Source organism: Anolis sagrei, chromosome 3, assembly GCF_037176765.1.
Source record: "Anolis sagrei isolate rAnoSag1 chromosome 3, rAnoSag1.mat, whole genome shotgun sequence".
In the NCBI taxonomy this organism is placed as follows: Eukaryota; Metazoa; Chordata; class Lepidosauria; order Squamata; family Dactyloidae; genus Anolis; species Anolis sagrei.
In genome coordinates, this window is record NC_090023.1 from 263467769 (window position 1) to 263491535 (window position 23767).

At 40.0% G+C, this 23767-nt stretch overlaps 1 pseudogene; it reads left to right on the forward strand.

The window, feature by feature from the left end:
* Positions 1 to 18967: 18967 nt before the first annotated feature.
* Positions 18968 to 21109, forward strand: LOC132770437 (cytochrome P450 2C20-like; annotated as a pseudogene).
* Positions 21110 to 23767: the final 2658 nt, after the last annotated feature.

Genomic DNA, 23767 nt, shown 5'->3' on the forward strand with positions numbered 1-23767 from the left:
TGCTTAAACTTATAATAAAAATATTACAAAAAAGAAAGAAAGAAAGAAAGAAAGAAAGAAAGAAAGAAAGAAAGAGAAATACTCTTGGGCTTGCATAGTCCAAATGAACTGTCAGAATTTAAAATACAACTGAAGACCCATTTCTTCCGGCAGTCTCACCCAAATCAGCTTTCAATCATGTGTTTTGATTTACATTCTGTTGCTAGTACGATATGTGAATTTTGCATCTGTGTTTGGTGCAAGTTTTTTTAAAATATTTTGTGCATTCATCTATGTAATTTATTGTGCATATTTTACATTAAAATATTTTGACTTTTTTGATAATAATTATGATAATAATTAAAGGGTCAGCGGTTCCCACAGAACCCTAGGGTTCAACAAAAGCATCTCTTCCTATCAATCCTCTAAAGGTGGGCATAAACTTTTTAAAACCTCCATGCCAGAGTAAGAAAATCTTATTGAAATCCAATGTGATGCAGCTTTAAAAGTGAAATTTGAATCTCCTCCTTTCCAAATCTAAATTAGCATTTTTAAATATTTATTGTCAGCCACCTGGAGTCCATATGTCGGGAGATGGTGGGATAAAATTCAAGCAAGTAACGAAATAAATATGTAGTGACCAGGAGAATGATGGCAAGGTCTGTTTGTCAGAGACTGGATGGCCATTTATCGGGAATGCTGTAATTGCATAGTCCTGAATCTGAGGGGACTGAACAGCATGGCAATTTTGATTTCTTCTAACTCTATAGTGCTATGTAGATCCTTCAGTGGCTTTTCAACTCCAGGAGTTTCTGAATGAGGTGGATATCTAGATCCATTTCAGTCTGGTTTCAGGCCAGGTCAGGGCACAGAGATAGCTTTGGTCACCTTGCTGGATGACCTGCACTGGGAACTGTAAATGGGGAGAGTCTCCCTGTTGGTTCTTCTGGGCGTTTCAGCAGTTTTTGCTACCATCTATCTTGGTATCCTTTTGAGTTGCCTCTCTGAGATGGGTCTTGGAGGAACTAGTCTTCACTTCTTCATTATTTCTTGGAGGGATCAGTATGCTGGTAACACTCAGCTCTATTATTCTTTTCCACTTAATCCAAAGGAAGCTGTTCCTGTGCTACACCAGCTGTAATGGACTGGACGAGGACAAACAAATTGAAACTTAATCCAGACAAGACAGGGGTATTCATGGTCAATCAAAAGAATCTGCATCTAACCACCGTGGTACATACTTGGTTACATTGCATTTGAATTACTATTTTGTGTTCTATATGTGCCTAGAAACTTCAGTTGGCCCAAATCTTGGCAGGCAGAATATTAATTGGGGCTGGCTAAAGGAAGTACACAACTGTGCTGTCACAAAAGCTCTATTGGCTGCCAACTCATTTCCAAACATGATTTTGACCCACACAAACACACACACACACACACACACAGCTTTATACAGTTTGGTCCAATGGTTATTTTAAGGGTCATATCACTCTTTATGAATCTGTCAAAACATTACAATCTTTCTGTCCCACCACCCTTCTCAGTGGATGCTCCCAGACTCTGAAACCATTTCGTTAGAGAAGCCAGGGTGTCCCCATCCTTAATTGCCTTTTGTAGGGAGGTAAAAACATTCCTGTGCTAGCAGTAATTTATGAGTCAAGGCAGTCATTTGAAGACAGTGTGATTGGAATATTAACAAGGGGGTAAAGTTTAAATACATTTTAATATTTTAATGTGTAATGCTTTTAATAATATTGAGCTGATTTGTTTATATTTGATATGTATATGTTATTGTTTTAAATTAGCATTTTTAAATATGTATTGTAAGCCACCTGGAGTCCATATGTCGGGAGATGGTGGGATAAAATTAAAGCAAATAACTATATAAATAAATTGTGACCAGGAGAAACTTCTTGATGGCAAGGACTGTTTGTCAGAGACTGGATGGTCATTTGTTGGGAATGCTGTAATTGCATAGTCCTGAATCTGAGGGGACTGAACAGCATGGCCCTTTTGATTGCTTCCAACTCTATAGTGCTATGTAGATCCTCCAGCTTGCAATTTTTAGAAAGGATACTTTTATTCTTTTTGGGAGAAAGAATGGCATTTATAATGCAAACAGAGAAGAAACAAAGTCTAAAAGAAAGAGAAACAAAAAAATGAAAATATGCATATACAAAAACAAAGAAACACATAGAATTATATACTAAGACTAACCAAAGACTAAACTAAGCTAAGTTTAAACTATGGATCCTTAACCTAAAATATCAACAGGTAACCATCAAGAACACTGTCACAGTAAGGAATTCTGATCCCACAGTCATAAACTGTACTAAAAAAAATATATTAAAAGAAAAAAATGTGGCTCAAAATTGGTCTTATCCTGATTTGGTTTCATGTACACTAGGTATTTACTGAGGGGCCAATCTGGAGCAGAACGTCCAAATGCATGCACTCTGAACACCACTCTTTCTCCCTGGTTGTGGTGATGCCAATCTTGTGTCTGCATAGGTTGCCTATGTTGGCAGGGGCTCCCTTAAAACTGCAGCCATCAGATGGGAGAATTCTAGGTCTAATCTATCTCATTCTAATTTGTTTGAACAACCCTTGGCACATCACAATTAAACATCTCCTTAGATAGGTCAACAGAATATAATTTGACTGTTATTTTTTAAAATATCAGGAATAATATTGTAGAGAAATGTTTATTATAAAGTGTTTATTACACTGTGTTTAAACTGTATTTATGTTTTACATTGGTTGCTATGGCCTAGCTGTGAGAGATAGGTTGCCATGGTGACAAGGCATAAGAGGAGGTGGGCGGAGCTTAAGGAGAAAAAGGTTTGAAAGCGACAGTTAATTTTCAGTCAGGAGGATGAGACCCTGAGAAGAGGAGCAGAGTCAGTTAGGGCTCTGTGTTGTGAAGCAGTGTGAATTCAGTTAGTTCTTAGTATTTGTGAATATTTCTTCAGCAAGGGAGCTGAAGGTGAAACCTTGTTAGATTGCTTGAGTTAAAAAGAATCTAACAGAGGGGGTTTTAGGATCGCCAGTAGTGAAAGACTGGGGATCAGTGGTTTGATCCGGTATAGGGCAAACAGTGTGAATATTCACAACAGGGAACACTGAAATAATAAAGCACTTCACTGAAGAAGGAGTTTATAAGATTGTAACATCAGAAGTCTGAATGTATCTCAACCAAGCCATATTGTAACCATCAAGCTTGTGCCAAGTTCAACATCTCAATATTGCAACAATTACGCTTTGTTAACAATAAACTTGTTCTCTTTGTATTTTAAACCTGCCTCCTCCATTGCTTTTACGTTTGGTGCATTCCACTCTACCAAAGTTACCTCACAACGCAAATAAGGATAAACAGAGACTTTAAAACCAGCGTCTCTAAACATATTGGTGGCAGTTTAATCTAGCATCCTCGGAACTTCCTTACAGTTAATGGTGGCATTAGGAGAATTAATACTTCCTCACATTTAGTGGGATTAACAGCGTCCTTTTACATTTTTTGGTGGTCCCATTTTGGTGACATTGGCACGTCTTTACATTTTTTGGTGGCAGACGACGGGATTCGTGTAACAACTGATCGAGTGCCTTAAGTTTGATTTAGAAATAAGTTGTGAGGTAAAAGTTACTTTAAAAATAAGTTGTGAGGTAAAAGCTATATTTCAACAACATGGCTACCAGGCGGCAGAGAAAGCTGGCTGAGGAAAGAGAGGGAGACCAAGAAGAAAGTTCGGGCTCTGAGGCAGAGACAGGGCCAGTGCCTATGTCAGAAATGGCTTTTAAGTACAAGTTAGAGATGAAACGATTGGAAATAGAGGCAAAAGAAAGACAAAGAGAGAGAGAACTGGAAATGGAGGAAAAACAAAGAGAGAGAGAACAGGAGTTAGAATGGAAGAGAATGGAGTTTGAGGTAGAGAAACAAAGAAACCAAAGACGATGACCCAGAGAAATTCCTAATATCTTTTGAGAGATGTTGTCGAGATTTTGGGTTGGCTAGGGAAAAATGGATGACATACCTAAGGCCTCAGATAAGTGGGAAACTTTTGCAGATTTATGGACAGATGCCTGAGGAGTCTTATGGAGACTATGATCTGTTTAAGAAACAGATTCAACAAGAGTTTAGATTGACTCCTGAATATTATAGATTTAAGTTCAGGACATTAAAAAAAGATAAAACTCAAAGTTTTGCTCAGGTGGCCTCAAGATTGCCTCAACTGTTCGATAGTTGGATAAGGACGTCTGAGGTGGAAGATTATCAACAGCTGAGGAAACTTTTAAAGCTGGAACAATTTTTCCAATTAGTGCCTTATGATATTCGCTGGGTGATTCAAGATCGCAAGCCATCCACTATTGTAGAGGCAGCGGGAATGGCAGATCAAATAACAACCTTAAAAGAAGGATTCAAAAGAGAAGATCTGCCAAATGACAAAAGAACAAACAGGCAGCCATTTTATCCACAACAAACGCGCCCACAGCCAGAAAAGGGTTCTGACTTAGAAAACACCATCTATAGGAGGCAGAGTGTAACAAGACAAACTGCTCCTGAGGTAAAAAGACGGTGCTTTCAATGTGGAAAATTGGATCATATAAAATATCAATGTCCCCTGTTAAGGAAAGAGAAAACAACCCTCTTTGTGAATAAAATGAAAGAAACACCAAAGGCAGAACCAGATACTGTTTCAAAGGAGAGTTCAGGCTCAGAGCCTCAAGAGAAACAATGTTTGTTCATCTTGTCAGGCAGCCCATCTAAGGATTACTTAGAAACCATTTGTGTTGACAACAAAGACAGGAAAGGACTTAGAGATACAGGTTCCGAAGTGTGTATAGTGCACCCCGAAATAATACCTCAGAAATTTCAGCAGCCAACCTCTGAAATAAGATTAAAAGGTTTAGGTCCTGCGATACCAACAGCAGTGGTGACTTTGCCAATAGAATATGAAGGATGGAAGGGTATGTGGGATTTTGCAGTCAGTCCTGACATACCATACAAATGTTTAATTGGAAATGATTTGGCTAAGAAGATTGAGAGCTGGAGGATGGCGTGTGAGGAGAAAGAATGTAACAACGAAAGCCCTGAACAAAAAGCCCTGTGTTTTGCCATACAACAAGATGGGGATGAGAGTCCGGAATCCAGTGCTACGGTTGCTGAGCTTGTTAAGAAGACGGGAGGAGTTGAAGAGATTCGGCAGGAACAAAGAGCCGATGATTCTCTTAAACCTCTATTCGCTTTAGCTCAAAACCCCACAGTATCGCCAAAAGAACAGCCCTCCGAGTTTGTGCTAAAGAATGGTGTCTTATATAGAGAAACCAGAAGTGTGAACTCGACAGAAGGATCAGTGACATGTAGTCAAATTGTAGTGCCTCAAAGTTTTAGAGAACAGCTGATGAGGGTGGCACACGAAAACCCTCAAGGTGGACATTTGGATGTGACAGTAGAAGCTGATGCGAGTTCAGAATATCCAGGGGTCTTCTGTGAAACAAAGATCCATACATCTGAAGAGAAAGTGAACAAAAAAAAGAAGATTTGGCCATGTGTTGGAAGAGAGATCTCCTATATCCTTGAACGGAGAGGAAGGAGAGAGTGGAGGCCGGGCTGATGGACTGACAGGAGAGCTAATGTACGCAGACTGTATTGGTGGTGATAAAAAGAAAAAGCTGCAATTTCTAGATTTAGAAGTTTGTCCAGATAGCAGTGTTGAGCTTGCCATAAAGAAGGACAGTATTCGTGATCATTCTTCCAAGGACAGTGAATTCTCTTCAGTGCCAAGAGAAGGTGTTCGAGGAATTCCAGATTATTCACTACAACCTGATGCTTCATGGAAGCAAGCTGTGGTTCAAGCCCTGAAACTCGATGGAAACAGAACTGTTCCTGATAATTGGAAGGTCAGATTAAAAGAAGAAACCCCAGCAGCAAAAAAGAGAGCAGAAAAGACTTGCAGACGTCGTGTGAGAAAGAAAACAGTATCTCCAGGTCATCAAAAAGACATCCAAAGAAGACAAAAAAAGAAACGAAGAAGTGGAAGAAAGAAGCTGAAAGATCATCATAAAGAGACATTGCTGTGGACAGTTGGTACAGTACAACCGAGGTTGTGTTTAAACAATGGGACATTGGACACTAAGACCTCTATGTCAACGATCAAATGTGGGAGTTTAACTATTGTGTGAGCTATTAACAAATTGGGATCATTTGTATAGAAAAAACTTGTGGTATGGTATATATAGATAAATGTCTTATAAATTGACCAAACTAGATAGAAGGTCAATTGTATGTGTTAATGGGATAGAAACACGTTTGGACAAGGATATTTGATGTTGATATGGAGAATTGAATAAATGCAAGAGGATTTAAAGATAAAGTTAATGAAAGGAAAAGTTGTGTGTCTTAGGTAAAGACAGAAATCCATTTTGAGAAAATGTTTTAAAGGTAGAACCAGTCTTCAAAAGGAAGATTGAGGTCTAAGATAGCAGCCTCTAAGATAAAGAGTGCTGGGTTTTGGGGCTTCTATAGGTGATAAGAGCCCAGGGGACAGGCAAACTGTCAAGGTGGGAATTGGGAGTTGGAGGCTCCACAATTTCACTTCGGTGTATAATATATTGAAGGATGTAACTATGTCTAGGTGGACATTTTGTCATGGACATGGAGGAGGACTCCAGGATAATTTTATTCAGGTAAGCTGTATAGATATAGGTTTAGTGTTAACCTGTTAGTTCCATTGGAAGGTGTTTCATCAATACTTATTCCATGAAAAAGGATTTAGCTTTTAAAATCTAATGTATATATAAGGTAATATAATATTAAAGTGTGGTAGGTATATACGTTTTGCAATAGGCAATAAATATTTACAAATATATGTATAAATATAGAAATGTTTAGATAGATTGTTTATATGAAAAAAATGTTAGAAATGTAAGACTTTGATACCACATCCATAGATGATACTAGAATTTCGTAGGTAAAAAGGTTTGTATGTATGTGTAATTGAAATGTACTTAACCATAATATGTTTCCCTTTCAGAATTGATATATATGTATATATTGTTGGATAATATGTGGAATTATTTTTTGCCATTCTGGGACTGAGAATGGTCCAAAAAATAATTTTCTGGGGGGGAAGGTGTAGAGAAATGTTTATTATAAAGTGTTTATTACACTGTGTTTAAACTGTATTTATGTTTTACATTGGTTGCTATGGCCTAGCTGTGAGAGATAGGTTGCCATGGTGACAAGGCATAAGAGGAGGTGGGCGGAGCTTAAGGAGAAAAAGGTTTGAAAGCGACAGTTAATTTTCAGTCAGGAGGATGAGACCCTGAGAAGAGGAGCAGAGTCAGTTAGGGCTCTGTGTTGTGAAGCAGTGTGAATTCAGTTAGTTCTTAGTATTTGTGAATATTTCTTCAGCAAGGGAGCTGAAGGTGAAACCTTGTTAGATTGCTTGAGTTAAAAAGAATCTAACAGAGGGGGTTTTAGGATCGCCAGTAGTGAAAGACTGGGGATCAGTGGTTTGATCCGGTATAGGGCAAACAGTGTGAATATTCACAACAGGGAACACTGAAATAATAAAGCACTTCACTGAAGAAGGAGTTTATAAGATTGTAACATCAGAAGTCTGAATGTATCTCAACCAAGCCATATTGTAACCATCAAGCTTGTGCCAAGTTCAACATCTCAATATTGCAACAATTACGCTTTGTTAACAATAAACTTGTTCTCTTTGTATTTTAAACCTGCCTCCTCCATTGCTTTTACGTTTGGTGCATTCCACTCTACCAAAGTTACCTCACAACGCAAATAAGGATAAACAGAGACTTTAAAACCAGCGTCTCTAAACATATTGGTGGCAGTTTAATCTAGCATCCTCGGAACTTCCTTACAGTTAATGGTGGCATTAGGAGAATTAATACTTCCTCACATTTAGTGGGATTAACAGCGTCCTTTTACATTTTTGGTGGTCCCATTTTGGTGACATTGGCACGTCTTTACAAATATATATAGTGATGTTATTAGGAAAGAAGAACAGATAGAGAGAGAGAAAGCAAGAGAGAGGGAGCGAGAGAAGTGCCATCATCCCTGAAGGAAGAAGAGCCAACCAATTTTTCAATATCTCCCATAGTTGGTGGAAAATATTTAAGGTTAAAGAAAAGACATCAGAATGGCAGAGATCCAGTTATCTTTGAGTGTTTTGCTGCCAATTCTTCTGCTGTTATACTTCCTGAAACTACTGTGGTCATGAAGACATTACCCACCGGGACCTCTTGCCTTTCCCATCATTGGAGGTCTATGGCGAATTGCGTTTGAAAAGGGATTGGATGGCATGACGGCGATAAAGGTACTTTTAACTAATTAAGCTATAACTTATGACCCTGAAAAATACACTAACACTGACAATAACAATAACTTATCAGCAAAAAAAATCTGTGAATAATTTTTATGACATCAATTACCACAGATTAGCAAAAGAAAAGTCCTCATATAATAATTCTAATTATTCATTGCCTCCTTTGGAGGGTCTTCTAAAGATGTTGAGCAGGTCTTATAGCCGAACATTTTGCAATTATAATGCAGATTACAGATGATAGTTTGATATTTGTGGAGGTACCAAACAGATTCTTCCATTCTTTTCTATCATTGTCTACAAAGTTTGCACTCAAGAAGTTGAGTTACCAAAAACCCCCAATATGTAATGTTTCAAGTAGGTTTTAAGTGTTGGGCCAAATTCATAGACATCCTGGGCCACAGGTTGGACAAGTCTGTCCTAGACAATACAGCAATTGCGTGCTACTGCTGAAGTCCAAAAAATAACTTTCCCCACCTTTGCTTAATGGCCCTAGGAATCCCTCAGCGGTCCAAACAGCACTTGAACGTAGAATAAACAGAATGCAGTGTTCTGTGAGAATAGCTCTGTTCATGCAATGAGGCTTCTTCCCTCCCTTTGCTCTGTGTTACCCTCAATTTTTGGTCCACAAACCTGAAATGGATGGTCCTCCAAGTCCGCAGAGCAATTTTGATGACATGAAAGGAACAGGGGGAGAGAACATGTTCCTTCCCAATTCCTTTAACAGAAGCAGTTCCATCAACAGAACAACTTCACTAAAACTATATTAAAAATAAAGGGGATAAAGGACTGTTATACAAAATCGAACCTTTACAAAAAAATCACCAGCAAGCAAAGACAATTTCCTTGGACTAGGCAGTCCTTGTTCTGCAGCAATCCCCCTACCGCTGTAATGAGAGAATGCTCAATGGGCTTAGGCCCAGGGATTAATTGCATGTATCAGTGCAGGTATATCTTCCCCATGCAATAGGTGGTTACTAGGCTTGTTTGAGCAAGAAAAAAATTGGTTCTAAACTCGCTTCGTTTCCAGGGGGCGCCAGCGTTTCGAATTTCAGAGGACTTCCAAAATTTAAGATTTCAAAATTTTGAAATTTCCGAAATTTTGTTAATTACGAATCAATTCGTTAATGCGCTAAAAACACCTCCAAACGGGACAGGGGGAACTTCTGAAGCTTTCCTCTCCCTCTGAAGAGAGGGAGAGGAATAATATAATATAATAATAATAATATGATATAATATAATATAATATAATAATAATATAGTAATGTAATAAATAATAATATAATATTATATTATTGTATATTATATTATATTATGTTCTTATATATTATATTATATTATTATTGTATATTTTATTATATATTATTATATATATTATATTTGTTGTTCATTCGTTCAGTCGTCTCCGACTCTTCGTGACCTCATGGACCAGCCCACGCCAGAGCTCCCTGTCGGCCGTCACTGCCCCCAGCTCCTTCAAGGTCAGTCCAGTCACTTCAAGGATGCCATCCATCCATCTTGCCCTTGGTCGGCCCCTCCTCCTTTTGCCTTCCACTTTCCCCAGCATAATTCTCTTCTCTAGGCTTTGCTGTCTCCTCATGATGTGACCAAAGTACTTCAACTTTGTCTCTAGTATCCTTCCCTCCAGTGAGCAGCCGGGCTTTATTTCCTGGAGGATGGACTGGTTGGATCTTCTCGCAGTCCAAGGCACTCTCAGCACTTTCCTCCAACACCACAGCTCAAAAGCATCGATCTTCCTTCGCTCAGCCTTCCCTAAGGTCCAGCTCTCACATCCGTAGGTTACTACAGGGAATACCATGGCTTTGACTAGGCAATGGATCTTTGTTGCCAGTCTGATGTCTCTACTCTTTACTATTTTATCGAGACTGGTCATTGCTCTCCTCCCAAGAAGTAAGCGTCTTCTGATTTCCTGGCCACAGTCTGCATCTGCAGTAATCTTTGCACCTAGAAATACAAAGTCTGTTACGGCCTCCACATTTTCTCCCTCTATTTTCCAGTTGTCAATCATTATTGTTGCCATATTATTATATTATAATATAATATAATATATTATATTATTATATTATTATTATAACAACAAAAATAGCTAGAAGCACTTAATTCAGTGTATCTACTTCTAGTATCAAGAACTAAAGTCTGTAGCAAATTGCTGTGCCAAAAACGTAATTTAGCAAATAATCCAGATTATCCTGGTACATAATCTGGCATAAGAGAACGTTCAAGCAAACTGCTTCAGAATCACAGGGTTAGAAAACACAAGCAAACATTGGGTGGAAGCAAGGAAAAGTGTTCTCAAAAAACTGTCCCAAGCCCATAGCATGCCCAAAAGCAGAAGATTAAGTCAGAATGAAATGTCCATCCAAAAACAATCCGATGTAAGAATCCAGTCTTTAAACCGCTTTGAAACGGCTTGTCTCAACCCAGCTAAACGTCTTCCTTGGCCAGCAGCTTAAAACTATTCTAATATAATATAATATAATATAATATAATATAATATAATATAATAATAATATTATTATTAAGAATGGATGGACATCTGTCAGGGGTGCTTTAATATACAATTATATTAATATAATATAATAATATACAATTATAACATATAATATAATATAATATACAATAATATAATATAATATAATATAATATAAATATAATATAATATAATACCCTCCTGTTCAAGGAGCTCCACTGGATGCCATTCATCTACCGGACCCAATTCAAGATGCAGGTTCTTACCTTCAAAGCCCTGAACGGTTTGGGACCCGCCTACCTGCGTGACCGTATCTCTGTATACGAACCCACACGATCTCTTCATTCATCTGGAGAGGCCCTGCTTTCGATCCCACCAGCATCGCAGGTGCGATTGGTGGGGACAAGAGAGAGGGCCTTCTCGGTGGTGGCCCCTCGACTCTGGAACTCACTCCGTAAGGACATCAGGTAGGCACCTACTCTGGCAGTCTTCAGGAGGAGTTTGAAGATCTGGTTGTTCCAGTGTGCCTTCCCAGAATAATGATCCCATAGCACTTTGTCCCTCCAAAGCACTTTATATTTTAGGTCTGCTCGTATGTCTTCCACAAGTGCCACTATCACCTTTTTGTCCATGTTCTAGCACTATTCCAATTTTAATTTTTTACATTTGGCCTTCCCACAGTTTTAATTGTATGTTGTCTTATTGATAATGTTATACGTTTATCGTTTATGTTTTATTTTAATTGCTTGTATTGTTGTGATTATTGCCTGTATTGTTGTGTTTGGGCTCGGCCTCATGTAAGCCACACCGGGTCCCTTGGGGAGATGGCAGCAGGGTACAAATAAAGTATTATTATTATTATTATTATTATTATTATTATTATTATTATTGTATGAAGAATACAATAATAAAGATGAGGGTAGCATGTGCACTGTTCTTATTGGCTGCTTGTGTTTGTGCTGTTTACTATCCATCACAACTTTGGGAGGGGACAATTGGCTTGGGCCCCAGATCCAGAACAATGTTGTCAATGTCTATCAGGCATTGGTAGAGATTGGGGGGGGGGTTCCTCTTAGGGGGAACCCGGATGCTCCCATCCCCTTTGTGGTCCTGCCTTGCCAAGTGGCCTTTCTCAAGCAACAGGTCGGAAGGGGTAGCTCATGGATCTGGGTGGGTCAATATCTGGAGCTGGGACTCATCTGGGACCATCCTTATAATGTAGGTGTAAACAAGTTTTGACCTAATTTGTTCAGAAATTTTTATTGAGCTTGTTATATGTTCATCCGTATTCATTGTGGTGGTTATTGGCAGGACGTCACCCCTGGACATGCAATATCCTTCGTTGCTGTTGTGGTTCAGCAACAGCATGATGGGAATGAGAGTACAGTGAGTACAGATGTGGGCTTTCAGTTTTCTCATGTAGCTAGAGACACAACTAGAGACAGGCCGCTGCTGTTTTCACATGAACGGAATGTAGCTGATAAGACAGTTGGTGGGAAACAAGGTCACGCTGCCCAGGTGTTAAGAAGGAGTTCACGACTTGCAGCCAAGTGTTGAGCTCATCTGTTGGTGGGAAAACTGCTCGTTAGTTGCTTGTTTGATGTTTGATGTTTTGATGTTTAACGTATAAGTAACCTGCCTTGGAAGTGGTCCTGTGTCAGTTCCAACGTTGCAAAAATGGCTCGCTTTGGCTCCGGCTCTGGGGCTTGGGGCTTGGGAAAAGCCTGCTTCACGTAACCTCATGCTATTTTCTGGACTTTACTCTGCTTCTTGGCTTCACGTCTCCTGCTTTGACTCAAAGGGATTATATTGGATTTTTTACCTTGTACTACTGATCTTTTTACTGCTTATACTCTGATTTGTTTGGAAAACCTTACAATAAACTTCTTACCTCACAAGTTTGGCTGGTTTGTCAGAGACAGCAAGGTGAATCTTAGCCTGAGATACAACAGTTGCCTATCTGTAGGTCTATAAATGCAACAGTGGGTTTTGTCAACTCTAGATAGGCAACAAAGTGGGAATTATAGCATATCCATTAATGATAGCTTGAGTTATCACTACTCTCTTAAGTGTCTCCTGCTATGTATCTTTCATGGGTTGCCCCCGGTGGCACAGTGGGTTAAAGCCCTGTGCCGACAGGACTGAAGACCGACAGGTCGCAGGTTCGAATCCGGGGAGAGGCAGATGAGCTCCCTCTATCAGCTCCAGCTCCTCATGCGGGGACATGAGAGAAGCCTCCCACAAGGATGATAAAAACATCAAATAATCCGGGCGTCCCCTGGGCAACGTCCTTGCAGACGGCCAATTCTCTCACAACAGGAGTGGTTCCTCCTGACACGACCAAAAAAATAAATAAAAATGGGTTGCTATCTATATCAAGCAGAGTGTAGCATGACCAGTGCAAAATAAGCTTGTGATAGAAATATGAAATAAACACTGAGGATGTCCTTGAAAAATTTAAAAAGGAAAGGCTTACATAGACTGTTTCTGGAAGTTCATCTCAAATAGAAAAGGAGACAAAAGATTTCCTCCATTTTACAGAGGAGCCCCATAAGCTTGCTTTCATGTGTGGGTGTAAGCCATCCTGAGGAAAGGGATCCACAGATCCCCCTTTTCTTGAGAGGAAGGGTCGATGAGTTGGGAATATATGAGGAAGGGGTTGAGAGAGACCATTCCAGAATTAAGCCTTTGTGATAAAAAATCAGCTTTAAGGGGAATCAGGGGACATAAATGGGAGTTCTTCATGGGCAGAAACTTCAGAGGTAAAGATCTGAAGATGGCTAGCATTTGATTTATTTTTCTGAAATAGTTTGCTTCATGTGTTTATAACTTTCTTCCTGCTTTGATCCAAATGCAGGGAGCAAAACAATATGGAAATGTTTTCACTTTTTGGGTTGGCCATTTTCCCTTGGTATTCCTGTCTGGATTTGATGCTGTGAAAGAAGGACTGGTCGATCACGCAGACGGATTCTTGAATCGGGGGGCAACTCCATTTTATGAAAAAGTATCAGAAGGAAAAGGTAAGTTGTGAAGAGTTGCACCAGACTTTTCCCCGGAGATATAATATGCAGACAGGAGAAGATTTTATCTGTTAGAAACTGCACCATAAAAAATAACACTTCAAGCAAAAGCAGTTCACTCTTATCCAGAGAAGAGGAGAAAATCAATAATCTGCAATTTAAGACTATAGGTATTGAAAGATTATCCAAAGCTATCAGATCTGGGTTTAAATAATTTTCATTAAGCATTTAGAAATCATGCATTGACTTGGCACCAAGTAGGCACAGGGGCGGCTCAACCCATTACGCAAAGTAAGCATTTGCAGTATACTTGATTTTGCCCAGGGGTGCTCTTGGGGGAAAATAGACCTGGACATATGCAAGATGTAGTTACTAGGATGTATAATTCACCTACAATAAAGAGCATTCTGAACTCCACCAATGATGGAATTGAACCAAATATGGCACACAGAACTCCCACGACGAACAGAAGATATATATCAGTGATTGGTTTGGGGGGGGGGCAAAATACTGTTCACTTACAGTTGAAAATTACCTAGGGCCGCCTCTGAGTAGGCACATTCATTATCTCATGTGCACATCCTCATACCAAAGACTCTCCTGAAGACTGTTAATTGGTGAGTGTAATAAAGCTGTCCCGGCACACTTCCTTAAAGTAAATAAAGTAAATAAAGTAAAGCTTTATTTACATCTATATACAGCAGAGTTACATTGCAGTGTCTGCATCTGCTTCTTTGCCAAGAATAGTATTTGCCAAACCTCTGGCCAAAAGATTTTCCATATACATATACTATTGTGAACAGTTGTTGTCAAACAGTCTTTCCACAACGCTCAGTGAATGCTGGCCATCTCTGCTCACTGCTCTCCTCAGCCACTCTCTCTCGGCCCACTGGAGATGCAGCCTCAACTCCCATCCTCCAGGAAACTTCTGCACAATTCTGTGACCTTCGGCAGCCCAAGATTAAGCCCAAGCCAAGCAACACCCACTGCCCCCAGTGGCACACTGGATTAAAGTGCTGAGCCGCTGAGCTTGTTGACTGAAAGGTCGCAGGTTCAATTCCGGGGAGCGGCGTGAGCTTCCGCTGTCAGCCCTAGCTTCTGCTATGCAAATGTGAGTAGATTAATAGGTACTGTTCCGGCAGGAAGGTAACGGCGCTCCATGCAGTCATGCCGGCCACATGACCTTGGAGGGTCTATGGACAACACCGGCTCTTCGGCTTAGAAATTGAGATGAGCACCACAGCCCAGAGTCAGACATGACTGGACTTAATGTCAGGGGACAACCTATACCTTTTCCTAAGCAACACTTACAGGCTTTCCGGCAGTCACTCCTCAGCATTCCTGGAATTCTGGTCCGGGGTCTGCCCATCTGTCACCTCGGCAACTCTCATGCCATAAATCACCTTCAATCCTCGTGTAGCAAAAGAGTGCTGGGCCCATAACCATTGTTAATTGGTGAGTGTAATAAAGCTGTCCCGACACACTTCCTTAAAGTAATCAATCAGCTTTATTTACATCTATATACAGCAGAGTTACATTGCAGCTTCTGGCTCCGGCAAAACAGCATTCAAGAAGAAAAATGCTTAGCTTTCTCACTCTATCAGCAATAGATATGCCTCCTTCACATTCCATTGAAGCATCCGGCCTCACATACAGGAAGCAGGAAATGAATACACATATACCTTTCTAGGATACATACAAAAGTCTGGTTTGTTAACTCTAGACAGTATTACATACACATGCTTACAGCTTTAAAAACACACTTTGAAAATCTACTATATAAACCAAAACACAGTACCAACAAATACTTGATCAGTTTTTTTTTTGCATATTGAATCTTGATGCCCTCAGGTGTTGCATTTGCAAATGGTCATGCCTGGAAGCAACAGAGACGGCTTGGCCAAATGACTTTGGCAAAATTGGGAGTTGGGAAAAGGACCATGGAAGACAAAATAGAAGATGAAGCCCAGCAGCTTGTAGAGATTTTTGCAAGTCAAAAAGGTTTGTAACACGAGGAGATGATGCTGGCATGTGTCTTGTTGCTCCTAAGTGTTTGCAACATACTTTTCCTACATTTTGGAAAGGATCAGGGCTGTTTCTGTTGTAGCTGACACAGTTAATTGAGGAGCTAATTGAGTGCATTGTTATCTCATGTATAAAGTAAGCCACTGTGTGTTTGTACTTTGAGCATTGTGTTCTAAGTTTTGCTTGAGGGCTCATTCTGAGCTGAAAAGCCTTTGTTTGGTGCTAGGAGCTGTTCTGCAAGCTTCCTGAAGATAAAGATAGTTGAGGGCAAGACAAGATCTCTCTATGGACAACTGAGTAAGAGAGACTGTATATTGTTTTTGTTACAAGTCTGCATATTGCCGTTGAATGAAGAGAACTCACCGAAGATAGAGCAATTCTTCTGTCTTGTTTTTGTATGCTGTGAATACAACTTCTTTTCTTTTCTACTTAAAGCGAAAGACTCATGTGCTTTTTTATGAGTTACTTTATCACACTTAGAGTTACAAGGGCTAGAGCCATTCTGCGGGATACTAACGCTAAACGCTGACATGTCTCTGCTGGCAGAAACCAATATCTCTCTTTGTTGTGTAATTTATCATATTTCATTGATTTTTTTATAAAAAAATAATTGGTTAGTAAATTCCAATAGTTTGCAGTAGTTGAACTGATATTAATTAGACTTCATTTGTAGGGAAACCATTTGATCCAGCACTGTTCATCACCAATTCAGTCTCCAACGTGACATTTTCCCTGATTTTTGGATACCGGTGGTCTATTGAAGACCCAAACTTCGAGAAACTGATTAAATCCATTCATTATACCATGAGTTTTGGACTAACTATCTCTTACATAGTAAGTAACTCCCCCCCCCCCCTCGATTTCATTCAATTGAATAGATCTTCCTTTTTAGTAATGGTTTGACTGTTGGACCTCGTCAAAGGGAGGCCAGAAGAAAGCCTGAAGAGGTAAACCCTCACAAATTAAACTAGGAAAGTAAATATTTGACTATTTCATTCTCAAGTGTGAGGATAAATGCTTCCAAGGAACAGTGCTTACATTCCTATGAGCATTCGGCACCAATGCACATGTGGTACTCTCACTAGTATGTTATGCATCTTCACAACTGAGTAAAGGATTTTTGTAGTCCTTTATGACTTGGTGTATCTAAAGTTATATAACATAACAGATCAAGTAAGATCCCAAAATATTTCTGAGAATAATTCTGTACAGCAGTGGTTCTCAACCTTTCTAATGCCACAACCCCTTTTTGTGGTGACCGCCAACCATAAAATTATTCTTGTTGCTACTTCATAACTTCAATTTTGAATTGTAATGTAAATATCTGATATGTACTTTGGATTTTCATTCATTGGACCAAATTTGGCACAAATGTCTGATATGCCCAAATTTGAATACTGGTGGTGTTGGGGAGGGGGGGGGGGATTGATTTTGTCATTTGGGAGTTGTAGGTGTTGGGATTTATAGTTAACCTACAATGAAAGAGCATTCTGAACTCCACCAGTATTCACTGAATCAAACTTGGCATACAGAACTCCCATGACCAACGGAAAATACTGGAAGGGTTTGGTGGGCATTTACCTTGAGTTTGGGAATTGTAGTTCACCTACATCCAGAGAGCACTGTGGACTCAAACAATGATGGATCTGGACCAAAGTTGGCACACAGATCCAACATGGCCAACTGTGAATACTGATGGGATTTGTGTGGGATTGACCAAGATTTTGGGAGTTGTCGTTCGCCCACATCCTTGTGCATTTTTCTAATGGGAGCATTAATAAAAAAAGAGGAAAGATTGACTTTTTTCTAATAAATAGTGTTACAAATTACCTAAGCGGCTTCTGCTGCTTCTCTTGATGCTACTGGGCCACTCTCAGTCCCATGTCATGTGGGCGATTTCCCCCTGCTTTGAAGGGACTCACTAGCATGAGCCTCCCTCCAGCCTTGCGTGCTCTCCCTCAACGCGCATCCGCACCACACTGCTATGCACAGAGCACAGCTGCTCTCCCCTCATCGCTTGTAGCCTCAGAAACAACTCTTCCCTTGGCTGAGAGGCCGGCTGAAAGGTTGGCCAATCACAGCAGGAGGAGGGCTTTTGTTGGGAGGATTCGCCATCTATTTCCAAAAAGGAAGAGAAGCACAGGCAGAGAGATCTTCAGTCTTCTTTGCCAAAGGGGTTCCTAAGACCATCAGAGATATGTATTTTCTGATAGTCTTTGGCGACTCCTCTGAAACTCTCTCGCAACCCCCCAGGGGTCCTGACCCCCAAGTTGAGAAACACTGCTGCACAGAAATACACACAGCAGTTGCTGTGAAGAGAGAAGGTTTCTATACAGTCTAGAGCAGGCATGGGTAAACTTTGGCCATCCAGGTAATTTGGACTTCAGCTCCCACAATTCCAAAACACCTGGAGGGCTGAAGTTAGCCCATGCCTGGTCTAGAGCATCCTAGTTATAGAGAGAAACGTTGCAATCATCTGGCAGAAATGTTAGCCAAGAAAACCAAACACTCATTTCTCTGAACGGCTTTTTCTGAATAGATGCTGTGGGTACTCATATTTGCTCTTGAAAGGTTGCATATCACTTTCAGCATGTGCTTTGCCCCATCCTCCTGCTCTCAAATGTTTAAAGAGACTAAGAAACCATCCAGAATAAATGAAAAACACAAGAAAAAAAAAAGAAAAATAATGATAATTAAAACTCCCAGGGAAATACACAAATGAAAGAGTTTACAGCATCATCTGGTAAAACCAGCTAAGCAAGTTCAGAGCAATATTATGAGTAGGGATTGGAGAAATATTATTTCTGTTTGCAAAGTGAACTAAACCTGGGAAATAGAAAAGCAGCTGAGAAAATGGGAGAACAGACAATTACTCGGGAAGAGAAAGTTCAGAATATATTGTGGAAGAAAATGATGGAAGAAGGGAGCAGGTATCCTCCTCCTCCTCACCTCCATTCTTTTCTTTACAGTCAGGAAATTTAGCTATCTCAAAATAATGTGTGTGTGTCAAACCTGCTTTGGCCAATGGTCTTTCCTTGCCTCCTCCATAATAATGGCAGGCTTTTTGCTTTCATCTGTTGTAGCTGTATGAATTGTTCCCATCGCTCATGGACCTCCTTCCAGGGCCTCATAAGAAGGCATTGGAGAGCACAGAGATGCTGCTTTCACTATCAAAGGAAGAAATACGGAAACATAAGGAGCAAGAACCCACACAGGAGCCATGGGATTTCATTGATTACTACCTGCGTGAAATGGAGAAAGTATGTACTAGATTGGCTTTCTATTCATCTTTAAATGGGGTTATTATACTTGAACAGGTGATATTCAACTTCAAGATGTGCACACATATACAAGAGGAAAGGCAGCGTTGAGGAGTGGCTTTCCGATCAGTCAGAAATTCTACTTCACATTATATATTTTCAGGAGAAGAATAAGAATGATCCTACCTCTGCCTTGGATGAAGAGAACCTGATTCACTCCATTCACGACATATATTTTGCTGGATTGGAAACTATCAGTACACCTATGAAATAGGCACTCCTCATTTTGGCAAACCGTCCAGATGTCCAAGGTAAAAATGGTCATTGTGCAACACAAACAAGGGGCTAGTACCGATTTCAGTTGTGCCAACAGTATTTTAAATAGAAATGTTGTAACTACCATTACAGGATATGTTCTAAATGAAGGAGAAAGACGATTTGTGATTAGTTGAACAAATAAAAGAAATTGTGGACAAACAAAGAAGGAATGGCTGATGAATGAATAAAAAATAACATTTGATAGCAAAGGTTTACTGAAATTAAGTTAAGAGAACTTTCTGCAGAAAGTATGTGGATAATGGCAAAAAGGAAGCATTTGCCTCAAAGTTGGGAAAAGTTACCAAAAAGGAAGAATGCGGGTGATATAGAAGGTGAAGAATGGATATGTTTATCCCTGTGGGTAAAGAAAGAAAGAGCATGTACTAAATGAAACAGTTTATGCCGGAAAAAAGATATGTATGTTAACATATCAGGAGCAATTAGCACAAAAGTATCTACAAAGTTTGACACAACCCTTTTGTATCAGGTTATGGTAGCCAGATGCACACACAGGGCCTTTTTTATATCGCTGTCATGGGGTCCATACAACCCTTCTATGGGAAGGGATACATGAAATGTCCCCATTTGCATGACCTGTCAAACATATTCAGGGCATATTCAGCAGGGGAAAAGGACTTTATTCAAGCCCAAAATGTCTTCTGTCAAGTAAGAGTACTGTTACACATGTCTCAGTAAATCTCTCAAGGATATCCCAATTGATTTCTGCAAAAGCAATACAATCTAAATGGAAATGGTTGCAGCAAACTGGCTTTGGACCAAGTCTTAGTAGGCATGAGTAGGTTCACCGCTGTCATTCTAGGGCAGAGCTTTCCAAACGTTTCATATTTGATTCAAATAAGCATATGGTTCTTATAATCTTTACTGTATAAAAGAAAATTGGACATTCTCCTTGCACACTTCTTATGTACTACAGTTGATTCTTATGTAGCGTCCACTATAGCTGCTCCGTGTAGTCTTGTGGTTTGGTTTAGAATGCCTTCCTTCCTGTCTGAAGGGGGTTACATTGGGTGCCCCTTGAGGGTCTCTCTCAACTCTGTGCTTCCCTTCCTACCGCACTGCCCAGTCCCAATGGATTGAAGGGAGCATGTCCTGGGGAACTGCCAGGGACTCTTCCCTGTTCCCTTTCCTCTCCGCACTCTGCACTTCATGAAACAATTTCAGCATTAGGACATGGTTTTTTAAAAGTTCTCATCAGTCAAAGAGATGTATAAAAGTGAACTCTTTTGAGGAAACGTAGAACATAAATATAACAAATTCATTGTAATCGACTCATGGGTATAATAATAAAAATCTTTCAGTAGTTATTCATTTTTTGAATATTTGAAATAAAGCTTTCATCCATTTCCATACATTTCCTCAGATAAAATCTTCAAGGAGATTGAAGATGTTGTGGGCTCCTCTAATATCTGCTATGATGACCACAAAAGACTGCCTTTTACTCATGCAGTGATTCATGAAGTCCAGCGTTACAGATATCCCATGCTGGTAGGAGTTGCAAGGCAAACTACCAGAGATGTCCACATGAGAGGTTACATCATCCCAAAGGTACAGCTGGAAGTTTTAGCTGCATTCTGTATCCCAAGAACAAAGATGTTCGAAGGATGTCATTTTGAGAGATGTATCCACACAGACAGAGCTAGCACAGGATAATAGTGTTGGAATGTGATTCTGGAGACCAGGATTCAAATCACCAATTGACCATGGAAATCCATTGGGTGACTTTGGCAAGTTTCACGCAGAAGAAGAAAAGGCAAATCTCCTCTAAACAAATCTTTCCAGAAACACTCCATGGCTGATGTGAGCCTTCAAGTTGTTTCCCAATTATGGGGACCCTAAGGTGAACACATCATGGGGTTTTTCCTGCTCGGATTTGTTGAGAGGAAGCTGTATTTGACTTTTTATGTGGTTTCAAGTTTGGCTATCATAGCATATCTGCCTTGCCATGTGAAAGCTCAGTTCGTTTTGTTTCTTTCCCATGATTCATGTCGTGATATCTAAGACATCTAAGTGATACTTGCTTCCTCATTAAATCCTCTGGATTTATCTACATGTTAACTTGTCATCCAATAATTGGTCGAATGGTTCTATTCTTGTTACAACTAATCCAGAAGAATTTTGTCCATGTTTTGGACATTCTTGGATGGTTCATAACTATTTGTCCATATCTTGTTCCGGGGAACTTCCTGTATCAAGGCTAAGGTATTTTTAAACCCAAGTAAGGTATGCCAAGACTATATTATAAAGAAAACTAAAGTCTTTCAAGGTTTGCCCAAAATATCAGAATTGCAGTACACAGCTGAAGTAACAATAAACACAAGTCAACGCAGACAAGCCGAGTACTATAGAAGCAGGTTAGGTGCAAGAACAAACGATAGCCAAGGTTACAGTCCAATAGTTAGAAGCCAGGACATCACCTATCAGAATTCATAAAGCAAGACTAAAAGTCAAGAGTACAAACCGAAGTGAGAGTTCTGAAGTCATTCCAGATAGTCAGGGATACAAATTGTAGTCCAATTCCACAAATCAAACCAGGAAGTCAAAATTCAGAGTCAAGGATTCAGGTCTGGATCAGGATTACGGGAGCCAAGGTCAGAGTTCATTATTCTACCCAGGAGCAGTAGAGTCAAGATCCAGGACTAGGGTACAAAAGGTGCATCATTATCTGCTGCCAAAGAGCTATTCTTTTCCAGACACCATTATCATGAGATCTCAGCTGCTGCTCATTTCAGCAAGTCTGTACAGATAATCACAGAAGTTTGTGATGCTTTCCTTAAGGAAGAGGTCAGATTAACCCCTTCCAAGATTGCTCCAAATACCAGAAGAGTCAATCTCTGCTAGAGCCCTCCACAACCTTTGATGTTTTGGACTTCAGCTTCCACAATTAATAATAAAACTTATTTATATTCCACCTCATCTCCCTGGAGGGACTCAGGGTAGACTGGCTGAGATTTCTGGGGGTTGAAGTCCAAAACAACTGGAGGACCAAAGATTGGGAAACACTGAGTTAGATCAATGATATAACACAACCATCATATAACTAGGTGAGTGTAGATTTGCAGTATGGAAGCATCTCAGCAACTGCAAAATACATGGTTAGGCTCTCAGGCAGCCTATTTCCACTGAATCTCAGTTCGAAGGGAGAGATGTGTGCGTGTGTTTACTTGTCTGCTAATTGTTTCTTTCTTTCAGGGGACATACATTGCACCCAATCTACGCTCTGTTCTTCTTGACGATGAGTACTGGGAAACTCCACACAAATTTAATCCCAACCATTTTTTGGACAAGGATGGAAATTTTGTCGCTAGAAAAGAATTTCTGGGATTTAGTACAGGTAAAAGTACTGGATGACCTCAAGCAGTTCACAGACTCCCAATATCAGAGGAATGCAACCCAATTCCTTCAACAAATCTTGCTCAAAAATCCCCAATATTGGTTAGCTTCAGGCTTACCGTATGTCCAATTGATTTGAAGACACATGACAACAAGAAATTAGGTTATGTATGGGCGAGTACAACAACAAAACTTTATTACGGCCACTGACCAGCACAAAGCAGGGCACAAGCACTCTGGGAGGGGAAGGACAACTCCCCAGTAAAGCAGTTATTTAAAAGTAGATTAGAAAACAGTTTAAAATCACATTTTAAAACACAGGATATTGTAACAAGTATGGAACCGAAGGGGGGCGGGGCGGAGGGGAGAGATTGATAGGAGGGGTCAAAAACACTGGGGGGGGGGACACTAAAGGGGAAGGGAGGGGCACATTACGAGTCTAGTAGCATTTCAGCTGTTACATTTTGCTCTAACTATATTCTCAACAGGGTGTTGCCTTGTGGGGTCTATCATCATCCGTCTAATTTTAAGTGCAGCAGCACAGAACTTAGCAACACTGTAAGTTATTGTAGTGTTAGAGTCTGAAAGCAGCAAGTTGAAATAATATTTTTCACTGCATTCTGGGTATTTTAGAAGCCATGGCCTAATGAGTTTAGATCTAAGATCTCTGTAGAACATGCAATGAAGAAGCACATGCTCCTTGGTTTCTACATGAGCAGACTCACAGGGACATCGTCTCTGCTTGAAGGGGGTCAGGCTAGATCAGATTGGCGCTCTATGTCCAGGATCTGTTGCTTAATGAGATCCTTGACTTGATCCCATCTCATGTTTCACAATTGGTCTTGGGAGAAACCAATAGTTGCAATCTTTGCTGCCACTGTTTTAATCCTTGTGGACTGGAAGTCGTCTCTCATGGTTAGGGGAGAAGGATAGATGTAGCCAGTAATTGAGAATAATTGTCTATATTCTCACTTCCAC